We start from the raw sequence: 17,894 nt of genomic DNA on the forward strand, positions 1-17,894 counted from the left end.
AGTTGAAGTCTTTCGTGTAATTACACTTCGTCTGATATTTTTCTTCGTCTTTAAATTTATGTTTTTGTTTTTTATGTATTTTATCCATAGGTTTTAATTGGTTTATTAATATACCAACATATAATTATCTTAAAATTAATGTACTAATAATAATATAGTATTGACTAAATTTGCAATTTGAAATTTCGGAAAAAATAAGTCTCAGTTATGTTTTTGTTTTTACTATATATGCTCTCGTTTCATCCAGGATATCATAGCCGAAATCATAAAAAAATAAAATAGAAGAGGGAAGGTACAATTTTTTTTTACACTAAATGAAATTGGACAGGTGCATTGAAGGTTCGTCATTATAAATCTATTGTTTACTGATAAGCTAATAACATATTCATGATAGTGGTGAATACAAATATGATAATTTAATTCTGCTATATATAAATTGATGAGGAGCGAGGTAGCTCAGATAGTAAGCTATTCCCGAGCTAGGTTTCCAGTACGGCTGTGGCAGATTTAATGTTACATATCTATCACGAATTGACCCTTGGGCCTAGAGATCATCTTGGGTTACGCCCAGCCTCTATAAAGTGGGTACTCCGATCAGGGGAAAAACCTGGCGGTTGAGTCTGAACTTCCCGAATCCTTGCACAACCATTGGTCTAAAAACGGTTGTTCCCTACCTTGTGCTAAACCCGAGATCCTTCATGGACTGTAAGAGGTAGAGTTTATTTATTTATTTTTTTGATGTAAATTTATAGATATTAATTAATTTATTCATATTTTTTTAAATATGTGGTTCGATTGATAGGTTAGATTATTGGAAATTTTATTCTTATTGGCCAATGTTGAGTCTCACATCTTAATTTGTGATATAAAAAATAAAATTTGTGGCTCATCATTTCTATGGCATTGACTATACTCCATCAAACTTGTGTTTAAGATACTCGTGTATTTTGAGGTAAAGATTATGAAACGTCATTTATTCTTCAATTTATTATATTTTTTCTAAAATAATAAAAGTCGGAGGTCCGATCAAAGTGAACAGAAAATAGTTAATAACAATTTATGTGCCGACGTTTCGTCCCACATTGTTAACTCTTTTTTTTTTATCTTTGATCGCACTCCCAATATCTCCTTCATATTTTGAAAAATACGGTCAATCAATTATACATATAATATAAATATATTTTAAGGTTGTAGACGGTTATTGATGTAGTTACTTTTTAATGGAATTGTTTTTATTACATAATTCAATAAAAATCCTGTTAAATAACATCGGAAATGGACAATATATTCCTAATTAAAAATCCTTACTATGTTTTGAAACCTTATAGAACCAATGCTCTATCCAATCGTCTTCTAAATTTATTGTTATAGTTCTTTTTTGTATTGATATCTCCTGCAATATCCCATTGACAGTCTGAATTCATTAAATAGGCATAACTTTTACCATGATTAATTTTATAGTTCAAGTGTTGATTAGTAATCTCCAGTTGTCTCACGTAGTTTTACGCCTTGTAAACGAACATAACTATATCAAACTTACACTTTCGAACTAAGAATTCATCGGAAAATGTTGGATTTTTTATTGGGTTTAATTGCTTGAAATTACCAACACTCGCAGTCCAATGCAGTAATAGTGCTTGTTCCATTTAATGTTAAAAGGAATAGTAGAAGGTCACCTGGATTGGAGTAGAAAAGTAGTTACGAAAGTTTAGAACTAGGGCTAAATTTCAGAGAGTTGGGTTAAGGTTGTTTTAGTAACGTTCGATACTATTAAATTATGGTAATATTGAGGTATTTTTATTGTTAATTAATGTTGATATAAATAGTCTGCCTATGTTCGGTAGTTATAATTATATAGGTAATACAAATGAATATAATATGTTCCATAAGTCATATAGTCATATATTTAAACAAAGGGATTTTTCCCCTTTTTACCATTGGGAAAAAGGACACCTGTTCCGTTTCACCATTGTAAACATGGTTATAAGCGGTTCGGAGGTTGTTTCTTGAATCTATGGTATATGAGTTTTCAACAGTTAAATATTTTTGGAGATAATTGTCTGGCTATGAGATCAGAGGTTATTTAAAATGCGATAAATATCTTCATTCTAAACATGTTTTAGCAACTGAAACGGGAAATATTATGTAAATGCTTACTACGCAAAATTATGTGATTACGCTTGAAAATGTGTTAAATACATGGTTGGCATAAACAGGATATTTATATTCTGAAGTTTCAATTTATGCTCACTTCCTAGAAAACATGAATAGGACCTACATCTAGGATCTGAATCCATATTTTTGAAAAATTTCGTTGTGAAATTTATCAGTTGTTCACTAATTCGCAATCAAACCGATAACACGGTAAGATAGTAATTATGTATTAACTAGCTGTTTATCTCTTAACTCGATTTTTTCTGATTTATCTGAATTTTAGACTTTTGAAATGAATTATATAGAAAATGTATTTTAACAATTTGTTTTTAACTTTTGACTTGCTAGATTGTGGTTAACAGTGCACTGTGCATCTCATGGTAGCTTATTATTTATCGATGGAGTATTTATGAGTATTTTCATTTTTATTATATAGTATAATGCACCACTTATTGTATATAATTTTCTTTATAAAGTCTTCTTTCTTTCTCGTAAAGTCTTAAGCTTGTGAGGTTAGCTTACCATCTTAATACATAAACAATAAAAAACTTCCTTGAAAATAATTAAGTATATAATTTTAGTTTCAGTGCACATTTTTTTCAATTTGATCTTTAATTTCTCCTCTCCCCACCAGGATTACAAAAATGTCAGTGTTAATTAAATTAACGGTACATCTTTAACTTTGTGACCTTATTTCCTCCTACTTCATGGCCACCCCTGAATTCATGTATGCTTAATTTTATTTTATTTTATCTTCACATTGATATTTTATTAACGGATTATTTTGCGCTTAAATTTCAAAGAACTTGCTTCCCTCATTTATTGATTAACTTGATGTTTAGTAGATTTTCGTTTTCACTATTTACTGCTTATTATTTTTAAAGAAACCGTCTTTTCGCAGGCATAAGTGCGAGTTATATTTATTCCTGCCCTAGTATTTGGCTGAGTCATTTCTTTCTCATGAATTGCAAATTACCTCTTTCATCTAGACCCCTAGATGCTCGTTGAACTCTCGTATGCTTCTTAAAGAAATTGAAGGTTTTTGGAAATTTATACAGATTTTTCGGTTGTAGTCTTTTCAGTTTTGCATTAATTCCACTTCTCTACTTTATTATGAGTTATCAATTATTACGTTTTTAAATTATAAATATTTACAAATTGTAGGATTATTATTCATGCACCCATTAAGTATGATTGAACTAATAACATCGCGGTGATTGAAAAAGTGCATTGATTGTTTGATGTATATTGTTAGTTCTCATAAGCAGCGTCGGATTTCATTTTCGTTTCAAGTTCAAAAATCAAAAAGACTTGAAAAATTATTTTCTTTGTTTTACATGTATTGTATTTTTATAATAGTATGGTTGATATTGTTATGGATCTGAATAATGGTTAATTTAAGTTAGATTTTTTTATTTAAGGGATAAACATTGAATTTAAAAATTAATTTAATGTAATTTATAATTTTGTCTGATTCGTGCCTTTAATGAAATATATTATTCACAACAGAGACGATAAGTACGATGTAATAAATTTAAGTGCTAACACTTAACTTGCAAATACTCCAACGTTTAGTGTCGACCTCTATAATGTTGCCTTTCTATTATGTTTTATTATACCCGGTAGTTATCAGAGAGACTCAAGAAGTCATTTCTCATTATATGGCTGAAGTCACTAGGAGATAGGACCTTGGAGAACTAATGGAAACCAGTTCCTGAAGATGACATAGTAAAATTGTCCTGACTATCTAAAAATTATTTAATATGGAAAGTATTTTTAACTCGTATTTTTTTTCAAATAGTAAACTTTACTGATAAATTAAATTGTAACAATAAGAAGGACTTGAAATCGCAATTAAAATCAGAGAGGTGAATTGTTGATGTCCTGGAAATGTTCTTTGTTTTATTTTATTCAATCTTAATCATGGTTATTTGAAAATATTCATGTTATTTAAAAATGAAAAATCAAAATGAGAATAACAAGTTATTATAATTGGTCTTTGGAACTACTTGATGAACCACTGTAATGGTATTTGTGGTCCGCAATTATAACTGAAGCGAAATAATAGCAGTCTTATATAACTGTAATTACTTTTGCCTCACAATGGGACTTTTCCGTGATACTGGAACCACTGCAATAAAATATTTTTAAAAGTTAAAAAACATTTGAATGTAATATTCGATAATATTTATTGAATCCTTTAGCAAAGATAAGGGCTATGCTAGAAATTCATTTGCTCAGTACCTTAGTACTGTAGCTGCCAAGCTTTAAGAACTGTTGCTATGTCCTTTCCTAATACTGAAACCAAACTTTTCCATGTTTACAACGATTCCCAATCTTATCTGTTACTTTTCTTCTATATGTCAAGGAAATATGTGGTAACCGTTTTGTAAGAGAAGATCTTACAGCATTTCTGCTTCGCGTCAAATTGATAAAGAAAGTGGTGGTGCTGTTGCAGAAATAAAAAGATACATAGAGGTTCTCTCAACACCAGTAGCTAACACTCTTCTTTACCCTTTACCCTTTGATCCATTTGGAAATTTGACCCGATTGTAATACCTTCTTTATCTAGTAGCAGTAGAAAAGGTTAACAAAAAAAAGTTGTATGCAAATAAATTATTAGTTCTAGCTTTATGATTCTATAGTTAAAAGTTTATTGTTTATTTTATATATAATCTTTTCAATTTGTTGAGACTGGTATTTATTGTTTAAACGAATCAATTGGTATCCATGTTATGTCTCAACACTCTTTATTATATAATCAACAGTCCAACGTTTCGGCCAGTTCGGCCATCCTCAATCCTCAAGATTGTTCATCTTAAATATAAATTTAAATTTAATTTAAATAAATTATAAATTAATTTATGAAATTATAAATTTAAATTAATTAAATAAATTTTATTTAATTCAATTCAAATAAAAACATTGCATGCAATTATTTAAAAACGTATTGCTTTTGATCGAGTTTTGCATCCAGGTCTGCTCTAAAAACTTCGTCAATTCTTTCGCCTTACATATTTCCTTTTAATCTGCTCATTCCTCTCTTATAGATCCTTTAAAGTAAATTAAAACTTAGCCTACTCATCTCTCTTTTCTCAGTCCTCCGGTGTTTCTCAAGTTGGTATCTTAGTTCCCATTCTTTATACGGTTTATACAGCTGACATCCCAACCCACTCTAACACAGTCCTAACAACATACGCTGATGACACATGTATACTATCTGTAAACAACGGCCCTCCTAATGCGTCACAAACTCTACAGATACACATAACATCCATTGAAAAATGGTGTTAAAACTGGAAAATCAAAATAAATCCTGACAAATCTCACCAAATCACCTTTACTCTCCGTCGTAAACCTCTACCCTCTTGTACTACAATATCCTTTTTAAAACTCATCTAACTCCTGTTGAATAGATTCGATACAAAGACTGAAACGACAAGAAACTGCTCGTAGATTTCGATTGCTACAACACCTACTTGACAAGCGCTCTAAACTTCCCATTCACTACAAAGATTATACACTATGATTACCAGACCAATTTGGACATATGGAATTCAGCTTTGGGGCTCTACCAAACCATCAAATTCCTCCCGCATCCAATCCTTACAATCCATAATCCTGCTTATTACGTTACAAATAAACTCATCCACAAAGACCTTGACATCTCATTCGTTGCAGATTTGGCCCAAAACAGATATGCCTCATTCCAAACTCCTTACAAATCTTAACCCATTAGTTTTTAATCTCTCATCTTTAACAATCCTTGAAGTATCACCAATGGGTGGTTCCTTCCCAAGATTTTCAAGTGTTTGAAACATTCATTCAATTTACTTATTGTATAGGGTGTTTTTTTGAGCCCGATAGAACTTGAAATTGTAAAAAATAACACAAAAAATTAAATTGTAATCAAAATTTTTTTTTTATTCGAAAGATCAATACGTGACATTAACATTTGAAAATGATTTCGGGCATATGGGCACCGCGGCTGTTCTTGACGAAGCGCATTCTGGACGTCCAATTTTGGCCGTATGTCACGAATAACACGAACAATGCTGGCCTCCAAGGCGTCAATTGTTGCTGGTTTATCAGCATAAACCAGTGACTTCACGTAGCCCCACAGGAAATAATCGAGAGGTGTCAAATCGCACGACCATATGCGGCAATTTTGCTTATTAACAAACCCGTTAAGCAAAAAATGCGCCTCATCGCTGAACACAATTTTACAGAATGCGCTTCGTCAAGAACAGCCGCGGTGCCCATATGCCCGAAATCATTTTCAAATGTTAATGTCACGTATTGATCTTTCGAATAAAAAAAAAATTTTGATTACAATTTAATTTTTTGTGTTATTTTTTACAATTTCAAGTTCTATCGGGCTCAAAAAAACACCCTATATTTATTATTTTGTGCAGTTGTAAATTACATTAAATAAATTTAAAAGTATTGCAATCTATTCTGCCCAGGTAATTAATAACTAGTCAAATCACCCTATTATGTCACAATTTTATTAATTTTTAAACTTTTAATTTTAGATCAACTTAACACTGTCATTTATCTTTTCAAAAACTGTCCTTGAGGATGGCCGAATCGTTGGTCTGTTGATGATATAATAAAGAGTGTTGAGATTTAACATGGATACCAATTGATTTATTTAAAAAAATACTGTTTATTTCGGTTTCATTTTAGATTCTCAGCCATTCAATTACAAATATAGTAATAAGATGAAAATTGGTTTTAGTTCAAGATTACAGAGAAATTTCAACTTCCCAGGGCTTATTTATTTACGTTTTATTGTCTTGCATTTACTTGAAAGCCTTGGTACTTCTTGCTACACCACTTTCACACGTTCCTTAGTTTCATTCATAGTCTAATTCATTAATTCTCAAAAGGAGCCGATTTCCTCTAGATTTAAAAATAGATTTCATTGATGTGTTAAAATCAGCATAATAGTCTCGCTGTTATTACAATCATTGTGATATCAATCAACCTCACATCTTCGGTTTGTGTTCCTTATTCTTTTTCCTGTTTCCCTATGTATTATTTTATATCGTAATCAGCTATCAATTGAGTCGATAGACTTTTTACAGTCGTTGATTTTTCAGTCGATTTTTTTTTGATAAACTAACGTTACAGGTGTCAGCAAAGAAAGTATTGAAACTGTATAAGGTAACTACTAAAATTTAATATTACATAACATATTCGTAGTGCAGAGTTAACTGCTGGGTTAGCTATTGTTATTTGTATTACAACTGTTCTTTTTAAATTATTTTCTATCATATCTCAGTCTCTTTTAATTTAATTATAAGAACTAATTTTTCTTTCTAAGTTCAAATTAATTGTTATACTGCTTTGTTTCCTCTGGCGAAAAAATAGTATATTTTTATTTATACAGGAATTTAAAAAAAAAGTATACTCATATTCGAAAATTTTCATTAGTTTTTGACGCTTTAGAGATCAAGAAACAAATGAGGTTTCGTGTCCGTGTGTTTAATTGAAGTCAAATATGTGTTCGATCATGAAAGATCAGATTTTTTGTGCAGTATGGTTTCTCGTTGGGCCCATATCTATTTTATCACATTCTGTCCACTACATTTACTTACAGATGAATAAAGGTGTTTTCCTCGGAACACCTATATTTATTTATAGGATCATCCGATTAAAAAATTGGTTATTAGTGTAAAATGTATCTAGTTTCAATTTTATTTAATTCCGTCCACTACACTCGCTTAATGATACGTAAACTTGTTTTTGTTTACTTATATTATCCAACAATGTAAACTAAATAAATAATTCAAAATTAAATATTTATTGGACCAATATTAATGAAGAAAGAGGGAGAAATTATTGTATTTGTCTCAGGAACAGAAGTGATTAGGATAGACGTCTGAGTGAACGCAGCAGATATTTTTGGTTAGTTTGGATCATCTCTATAATTGACGAAACACTCGACTAAAGCAAGCCGGGGTCGATCTATTATTATCTGTTCATGAAAAAGATTAAACCTTAACTTTTTAGCTACATACCACTTGCATTTTAATCGTACATATATATATCTTAGTATCGATAATTATAAATAAGGAGGAAGAAAAATTGATGGAGAAGTGACGAATTCAATTAGGATTCTTAAATTCTTACTGGAACTTTAAAGAAGTTGTTAAAAAAAAATTGATATGTTTCAAAACTCCCTTGATTGTAAGTCGGCGGACCGAGACGGTAAAAATAGGGCTTTATCGATTTTGGATGCATCAAAAACTGTGTACGCTCTAATGAAACCCAAGTTTGGCGGTTTTTAAAACCTAAAAATGGACCATTTCTGAGATAGCCTGCAAATCAGGCACAGGTCAAACCTCATTCTAAGGTTAGCTTCCTCTACGCCATGGTTGCCATGGGATACTTGAGTGTAGATAGAGCAACCAGGTTAGCTGATTTTTATTTTTGATGCCTCAAACTATTCAACTAGATTGCGTGAATATTTTGAAACTCTGAAATTCTGAATTTGATTGTATTGAATATGTTTAGTCTGTCCATTTATACTTACATAACAAAATTGAAAATATTTAACAATAGTTTGAATTATTTATATATTGATTAGATTGAGAAGGCTTGTTTCACTTATTATGATGCGAAGAATTGAGTAATGATTTAAAACAAAATGTATCAGAGAGAATAAACTCGTGTTTGGCCACTCCTTTACCATCAGTTAAAACTGTCGGTAAGAAGATTGAAGCAACCGCCATTTGGACCTTCGCTGCCAAACGCTGTCGATCATACTGTTACTCAAGACACTTGATATTTCTTTTCCCCCTATCATCCACTTCATCTAATTAGGTAATGCTCGGAGACACGACTGTTCCAAATAAGTTATGCAACCATTGAGGTCAGAACCTTGTGTGGTATTCGATCCTCCTCGTTATCTCTCTCGATAGGAAAGCGGGAATCATGATCCCTTCTGCTGAAGGGAGATTTCTCGGACCAATTCCTTCATTAGGCCTTCCTCTTGTTTAGCAGCCTCGTAGCTCGTAGCCGTGGCCTCTTTGATAGTCCTCAGGATAGGGATCTGCTAGCTCATTAACAACTTATTATTGCCTTTTTATGTCCATTATCACTATCACCATTAATCACTTGGTTTATATTTATTTAATGATGACTTTCTTTATTTTTATTATGAAAAAATCCATTTAGCACAAATCCACTCATGAATAATGATCCATAGTATAACGTTTGGATTATCCTTAGTAGTATTTTTACTGTTTACTATGATCTGATATACCTTGAAGATGAGAAGTTCATATTCATTATTAATCAAACCATATCTTCGCCTTTTGCTCCAGTGGTTTCCAAGGCATGGTCAGCGGGCTATTGGTGGGCCGCGAGAGCTTTGGTATTGGCCACGGGAAGTGTTTATTAACACATATTAAAAATTATATAATAATTTTTTATTTATTTTTATTAAAATTAGTTAAATCGTTCGATCGATTATGCTCTGACAAAACCTCACTACAGACAAGGAGCCAAATTCTTGATGCTCTTGATGTTCCAAGTACTTGATGTTCTGGCTTTCAGTTTATACTCGTAAAATTGGTGAAGCCAAATATCAGAATGTCTCAATATCAGCGTTCGCAGATGATATTGCAAACACAAATAATGGCATTGCAAGTAAGGCAGTAAAACAATCGGAAAGCGATTGCCAAAAATAGTGCAGGAACGAAAAAACTATACCTTGTTTTAGCTGCTGTTTCGCAATGAAAGCTGATAGTATTGGTCCATAAATACAAGTATAGAAACAACGTGGTAATAACAGTAATACTTTTTTTTTTTATAATAGGCAGACTATTAGTGATATTACAGGAATTAAAAAGTACGATTGTATAAGTTACTATTATACAAGTCAGTGTAACTGTATTAAGTTCAATCTACAAGACTAGTAGTATTAGTTTGTACTTTATTATGAAACAGGGCCCAGGGCCTGGAAGTTCCTATCTTGTGGGAAACTGTTGTCCTGACAGTTTAATTCCTAGAGTTGCAATTTTTCCATGATTTTTGAACTATTTTTTTCCTAGCTATCTATTTTTTTTGCTTTTCTCAAAACTAGTTTTTTGGCACATACAGCCATTTCCTTTTCCATGCCTTAATTTATAACCGTTAAAAATATTACTGTTACAAAAAGACAGAAGGTATCTATTGTAATCGTAATTAACAACATATTTCTATTATTACCTCTTTAATACCATCGTAAAAAAACTATCCGATTCCAATTCTAATACAACCGAGAATTACACAGTGTGATAATAAAGTGTCATTTTTCTTCATATTTTATTGTTTATTATTTACTGATATAATAAACGTAATAACTATTTTTATAGTTGAAATTAAAAATATTGCACTTGCAATATTCTCATTGTTTATTAATATATATAAGCTACAACCGATGTTTAATTGCCTCCGATTTTCATGAAAATGTTTAATCGGCCTCATTAATTTCCAAATTTACAAGAATATCAGCTATTCCTTAGTTTAGTTATTGAAATCAGACGATAGACTAAATGTATGAAGCATTAATAAAAAAAATTAGGATAAGGATAAAAATATTAGAAGGATAGAAAGGATAAAGCATATTAAATGTATTCATATTTTAATTCTACTTGGTTTACCAGTGATGCGGCGAGAAGGAGGCGTTGGGATCTTTTGGGCTCTGCTCTACCCCTGACCCCACGTGGATGATAGAGTGGGCTCAGGGATCCTCAGGTCGATTATGAAAATATTGTATATAAGAGTGTAAATGTAACTAGGGATTATATTTTTTTTTCGTACACATTGTTTGATTATGTTCATTTTCTTTATCCTGTATATATTTTAAGAGATATTTTATTTATTTTTATGTACTTTTTTTTCCCTTTCATTTATTTATTTATTTTCTTTCTTATTTTATTTTAGTATGAATGTGATCATTCACCACTATTACCTATTGTCCACAATATTGTGGAAGATTGTAATATTTATCAATTAAATAAAGTTTAAAAAACAAAAAAAAAATCAACTTGGAAAAATTAATGTACTGCAAAGGATAATGTTTAAAATTAATTTCAAGATGTTGGCTCCTGGGAAATTAATTCTCAACCGCTATCTATTTTTTATGAATCCATCGTGTTTTTAATTATTCATTTTAATTTTAGAGATGTTCCATCTCATTGAATGAATGGATTGCCTTTTTTATTGGAATTTTAATGAGACAATTTCTTTTTCTATTATTTTTTATTTAAATTAATTTAAGGTGGATCTTTATAGAATGTTTTCAAATGTTTCTTTCATTTTGTTATATTTATCCCCACTACTATAAGAGGAACGGACCATTAACCCGGTTGGAGTGTTCTACATTTTTGTCCCCTGAGAGGTGTCCCGTGAGTACTTATTCCATGGTAGACTATTTGTATTATTTCTTTTATATAATTGGGTGTGTTGATCAACTTCTTTATCAAAGAATCAAAGATCAAAATCTTTACGATTACTTTCAATGCAATTTGAAAATGCAAATTATAGTTCTTCCTTAATTTAATGCAAATTAATTTTTTTTGTTTTGTTTTTTTCCTCGAACTCACGACTTTGCGTCTAATGGTTAAGAAATTAATATATCACAAGCTATAATTACCTAGATGCTACGCAAGAGTTTAAAAAAAGTAGTCCCACTGCCGAACTACTTCGCCCAAGTGCATTGACTGGAAAGTGAAAGAGATTCCATTCGAAGGTCGCCTCCTACGTGTCATAAATAACAACCTTTCCCGTATTAATAAACTCAATCTAGGCCAGTTTATTTGACCAGCCTATTGGCATGACTTTTCTAATGTATTCGTGTTATAGGTATTTACAAAATATCCAAGAACATTTTTCTAAAATAATTAAACTACTCTAGACCAACCTTGAAAATAGAATCTGTAATACAATACTGATAGCACACCTTAGCATATAGGTCTCTAAAACTTTAAAATATATGTAATAATGAAACAGTAACAGAGTACGAGAAAACAAATAAGGATTTTTTACTTATTAATTTCCTTTGTTTTTTAACTTATTTCTTATCATATTAATTTTTTAACTAATTATTCACTAATCTTTTTTTACATTATATTTTATATTCTTTCTTCTTACTAATTAAGTATATTTGTTCAATAGCTGTAATTATTGATTATATTTTTTTAGTTGTAATTAATCCATTTAATCGTTGTACTGTGTGTTTAAGTAATAAACATATTAAAACTTACAGCCTCCTCTAAGAAGCCTGACTAATAAACATGCTAAAAATATTGTGTATTTAATTTTTGAAAATGTTTATTCTTGTTATCTTGTAGCAGGGAAACTAGCCGTAATCTGAGCAAACTCTGTGGTTTCGGTAGCCTTTCTGGAACACAACAAGCTCTAAAAAGTGGGTACTCTTAATTTGGGAAACATATGGTGGTTGAATGTAATCTTGAAAAATCACCTTCTAGCACAACCGTTGCTCTAAAAACAGTACTTCCTAATAAAGTTCTCAAAACGCTTAAAAAGTACGGGCTTTTTAAATTGCTCCGTTAAAAAAACATCAAAAATATACAATGTTAATTTTAATTAATTGATAATGTTACTCACAGATGGACAAAATTCTCAAATGAAAAACGAGTATATATTCAAGCTTGTTTAATAGATGTTAATGAAATACAGAGACACACAGAAAATAATTTATTGAAATTATGTCCATATTTTAGGAAATATTTCTAATTTTATGAATAGAAACATCTCTTACTGTTATTAGTTTTTTTGTATTGTGTGAACTTTAAAAAACAAAACGTATTCAAAAAGGTATTCCTCAAAGTATTTGCAAAATCATATTTGCAATAAATTACAATTATTCGTTGCAATCTTTTGAAGTCGAGCTGTTCCCACATCACTATGGAAATTCATTTTAATTCGAGGACATACTAACATTGTATAAGCTATAAAGATAACTCATACATTTGAAACCAAAAATTAACTCACTATAATATGTGATGAACATTTATTCTCCAGTAGTTCTTTTTATAAAATTCATATTTAAATTAAGGAATTGTCGTTTTTATTTAGTAAAAGATTTTGGGTAATTTGGGAATTAATTTTTTTTTTTTATTATTTATTTTCTACTAAATAAATCCAGGATTTCTAGGCTAAGCACGTTCTCAGGACAACACCAAACATCTTGAAATGTGCAAATCGGTTAAGAACTTCCGGGGATCTTAGATAAGTAACACCCGAACATTACATTTTTATTCATATAGATTACTGTTTGATAAAAATAAAAGTAGCTTTTAATTAAGTTTAAAATATAAATTAATTTGTACGCAATAAGTTAAGTTGTACTCACCACGAGCATACTGAACTACAGTAAAAATATGTTTCAAATTTCTTAAATCCGTTTTATAAAAATTCATTAACATTTTTATACTTTGTTGTGTTTTTAGACATTATTCTGAACTATTTTATTATATTATGAACTAATTTATCATCTTTGTTTCCAGGAAAACGAGGGAGGAAAAAAGTCTTCTTAGTCATATTTAAAAGGTTAGTTGTTAGTTCATTATAGTATGTTAAAAAAAATAATGCTTGTTATGTCATTTTTATAAATGTGAATGAGTGCATTTCATCATTATAACTAAACTATTATATTTATTAATTATTAATACTGCATAGAACTTCCTTTTGAGTAATCATAATCGAGGTTCTTATGTTAATCATAATCTTATGTTCTACTTCTTTTTTTTTTGGCCTTTTAAGAATATAATCGGGTTTGGAAGTCTTGGTTCTTTGTTCTTTGTATTTGTAAAATAATAGCCATAAATTCTCAGCTTGTCTCAGTATTTTTGATTGGAATGTTCATAGTTTTCATGGAATAGTATTTTATAATTTAAGGTGTCTCTAGTTTCAACTTGGAAAAGTTCGTTCATGAATAAACCTATTTCATTCCTTTCACGAAATTTTCTCTGATACAATGTTGTATACTTCGTGCGAAGGATGTCTCTAGAAAGAAGGTGAGAGTCGCGTACCATGTCCTCGTTGTTCACTGACACGCTTCTAGTCTTTGTGGAGTATGCTCTGTACTCGGCTGAAAGCGATAAAAAAATTTAATTTTTCATTCGGAGCTCCATATCTTAAAAAGTAGGAACAACACAAGAAAACCTAAGAGAACGCCATTTAAAGATGAGCAAATTTGTTAAAATATGCGCCCTAAAAGAGTTATTTACGTTAAATAGATACAGTTTTTTAAAAAGCAACATTTCATAAAAATGTTGTATGGGACGTACCGAAAGATCAGTAGTTAGTGAATTGATTTTGAAAAACCTATATCTCAAAAACCATTTGACGTATAAATGTCTATTAGCACTCAAATTAAAGCTAATTTAATGAGCTATAAAGTAGTTTCTGATGTTTATCTTCGTAGGAGTAATAGTTTTCATGAAATTTGCTAATAAAAATTGATTTATAGTTGTTCGGACAAATTTTTATTTGCCAAATTTATTTTCATATGTGCATACCATAAAAACTCCTACCCCTATGAAGATAAGCGTCATAAACTACTTTATAGTAAGTTAAATTTCCTTTATTTTGAGTGTTGGCTGACATATGTGCGTCTTATGGATCTAGAGATATATTTTTTCAAAAATCCAACATTTTATACAAACAGCTAGAAATTAACATTTTGTGAATTTATTGTGTCAAATATCATAAAAACTACTAGTTCTACAAAGATAAACATTATTAACTATTTTATAGTTAATTTAACTAGCTTTAATTTGAGCACTAGCAGACATCTGTATGTCAAATGGTTTCTGAAATAAAGTTTCTCATAAATCAACCTTATTGTCCAAACAACTATAAATCAATTTATTTTAGCAAATATCATGAAAAGTACTATACTTACGAAGGTAAAGGTCATAAACTTCTTTATAGTCCATTATATAGCTTTAATTTGAGTGCTAATAGACATCTGTACGTCACATAGTTCCTGAGATATAGATTTCTCAAAATAAATTAGCTAATTACTAATCGTTCAGTAGATTCTTAAGAAATTTTGCTTTTTAAAAAGCTATTTCTCGAGAACTATTGGACATAAATATCTCTTTTAGGGCCAATATTTCAGCATATTTACTCTTCTTTAAATAATGTGCACTTAGGTTTTCTAGTGTTGTTGGTAGTTTTTAAGATATAGAGCTCCGAATGAAAAAATAGTGTTTTTTAAGGTTTTGAAACAGCCGCCATTTTTTATTCCCCCTACCTATACTTGGCAGACTCATCAATTTTGACCATTAATTATACATAGTTGTCATTAAAGTAATCAAAAATTGGGGTGAGATAACGGCCTTTTTTTCGGTTTGGGGCTCTCTAAATAATTGTTTTTTTCCGTGGCGCCCTTAATACATCAGATTTTTTTCTAAATGTAGACTTTCTTGAAAAATTGGAGAACTTTTCTTTTTATAAGCGAATACCTATTTTAAAAACAGATACTTACTATTTTCCTTGGGATAGTATAAAATATCTAATTTAAACTGTTTCGGTAATATCCATACTGAGACAGCAACCACAATGTGGTTAGGTTAGTTGAAAAATAAATTAATCACGAATTTTTAATTCACAATTTATTGAACATTCATTGAGAATTGGAAATTTCAAGAAAATTGCCGAATTGTGAATTGAATATTTTTTGGCGCCCTAATGACGGTGCACCGCCCCGCGGAGCCGCGACGAACTCTTTGGGATTAACTGGACTAAATAATTGATAGCTTGTCTATTATGTTTTTTCACGTATATCGTTGATGAAATTTCTTAAACATATCATGTTGTAGAGATTCGAAAGATTAGTGGTAAAATATTTATTTCAAGTGTTTACGCTATGTTAATACTTTCGTGCTCAACTATTTTTACTAATATCAATAGAGTAAATTGTTGGTTTTCTAATAATCTAAAACATCTTATCTATAGTTGATTGATCGTATGTTTTGAAGGAGGTGGTCAGGGCTGCAGTAAAAAAGAACAGTAGTTTTCAACTATTTATTGATTTCTGACGTTTTGACACACAATCTAGGTGTTCATCAGGGCCGTATTGATGAGTAGAAATGTACTCAAAGGATACATGGTTATTCTTCTAAGAACTATTTTTGATCTCCTTGACTGCAGCTCTGTCTATCTCCTAATCTAATATGAGACATGTTCTATTCTCAATGTAAGAGACATTCAATATAAATTGACTTAAAAAGTATTAACCGAAAGTTTCTGTTTTAACAATCCTTATTAATTTTTAGGATTACTCTTTTTCTTCTAATGGATTGAGCGAAAACGAAATAAATAAAATAAAAGTGAAATTACTTGATTTATATTCGATTTTACCAATCTTCAAGTTATTAAAGCTTGTTCGATATTATTTATCAAATTTTCATACTTTTTCAAGCGTAAAAAAAAAACTCAAAATATTTTCTAATTATAGTTTTTTTGGTCGTTATTTAGTTTAATTTTTTTGAGATTCCAATCTCAAACAATCTTGCTACACTTTTAAGTACTTGCTAGTACCTCAGCCTTTTTTATTTACTTGTTATTTTATTTTTATTAATTTCATTGTTATAAACAGGTCAGGCTATTAAAAAGAAATTCATTGATTCAGGAGCTTGATAAAGCTTATTTTTTTGTTTTATACCATTTCTTTTGTTTCAAAACGATTAGATTTATCTTATGTGTTTTCCTCACATGATTCACCTCTTTATTCAAGCCTTTGGTAAGCTATAATTTTCTGGAAGATTCTATGCTTTTTTTTTTAAACCTTTCTCAATGCAATGTTGAATTTTAATCATTTATAATTAGTAAAAATAATTCTTTGATAATGGTGCTTTGAAGGTTAGTTAATTTTTTCTAGCTTAACAATAAAGGTGGTTTCCACAAGTTCGTTTTTATAAGACTAAAAAACAATCTGTCTTTATTATCCCTTCAGAAATTCTATTCTTGTATTGTTAACATTCTGACGATAGAATTTGTTTAATTTTTAAAAAAAATTATTTTACAATTAATTTTGAACATCGAGAATTTATTAATACTATTATACTGAGGGCTTTGTAGAATATTGTTTGTCACACTTTTTTTGCGTCAGGGATATTAAATTGTTATTCCTTTTTTTGTGTGAAGTAGATGCATAAGTACGTATTTACGTCACAATCCACGTGAATTAGTGCCTATCTATTTTTGGTCAATCAAAGATCCTTGATTTGGTACCCGAGGTAATCTGTTTTGTGAGGTTTGGGTTGTTGCACTCATCCAAGGTTGATCAATATTATCCTATCGCTTATCGGTTTCTTTGTTATACGTCAGTATTCCTTGTTGTATTTTCTTTTTTTTTTCCCCTTTTGTCCTGTTACTTATATTGTAGTACTTTAATTATCTATTTCTATGATTTCTTGAAACGTTTAAGGTCTTTCACGGCTGTTAAATCTTTAATCATTAAGCTATTCTGATATTAAATAAGAGACTTATTATATAGCTATTAAGATATTAAATATATAGCTTTTATTTAATGTATTTAACCGCTTGAAGTGCCTAATATTTTATAATTTCGTTTCAGTTAATTTTTTTTGCAAGAGCTCTTTGTAGCTTTGAGACTCCTATCCTGAATCTTAGTGATAGATTAATTATCCAATTTTTTTTCTTAGAGATAAATGGATGGGCATTGACCTTTTCGGAGTGTTTAGGAATTC

General features: G+C 30.1%; 1 protein-coding gene across 1 annotated transcript in view; it reads left to right on the forward strand.

Annotated features, from left to right (window-relative positions):
* The first annotated feature begins 13,674 nt into the window (after positions 1-13,674).
* LOC106689655 (ATP-binding cassette sub-family G member 1) overlaps positions 13,675-17,894 on the forward strand; it is a 101,893-nt gene continuing 97,673 nt past the window's right edge. Inside the window, exon 1 of the mRNA XM_067051640.1 lies at positions 13,675-13,722. The gene's annotated coding sequence lies outside the window, so the exon portion shown is untranslated. The remainder of the gene's footprint in view (positions 13,723-17,894) is intronic.

This window comes from Halyomorpha halys, unplaced genomic scaffold, assembly GCF_000696795.3.
Source record: "Halyomorpha halys isolate HHAL.00 unplaced genomic scaffold, Hhal_1.1 Scaffold1423.1, whole genome shotgun sequence".
NCBI classification, from domain to species: Eukaryota; Metazoa; Arthropoda; class Insecta; order Hemiptera; family Pentatomidae; genus Halyomorpha; species Halyomorpha halys.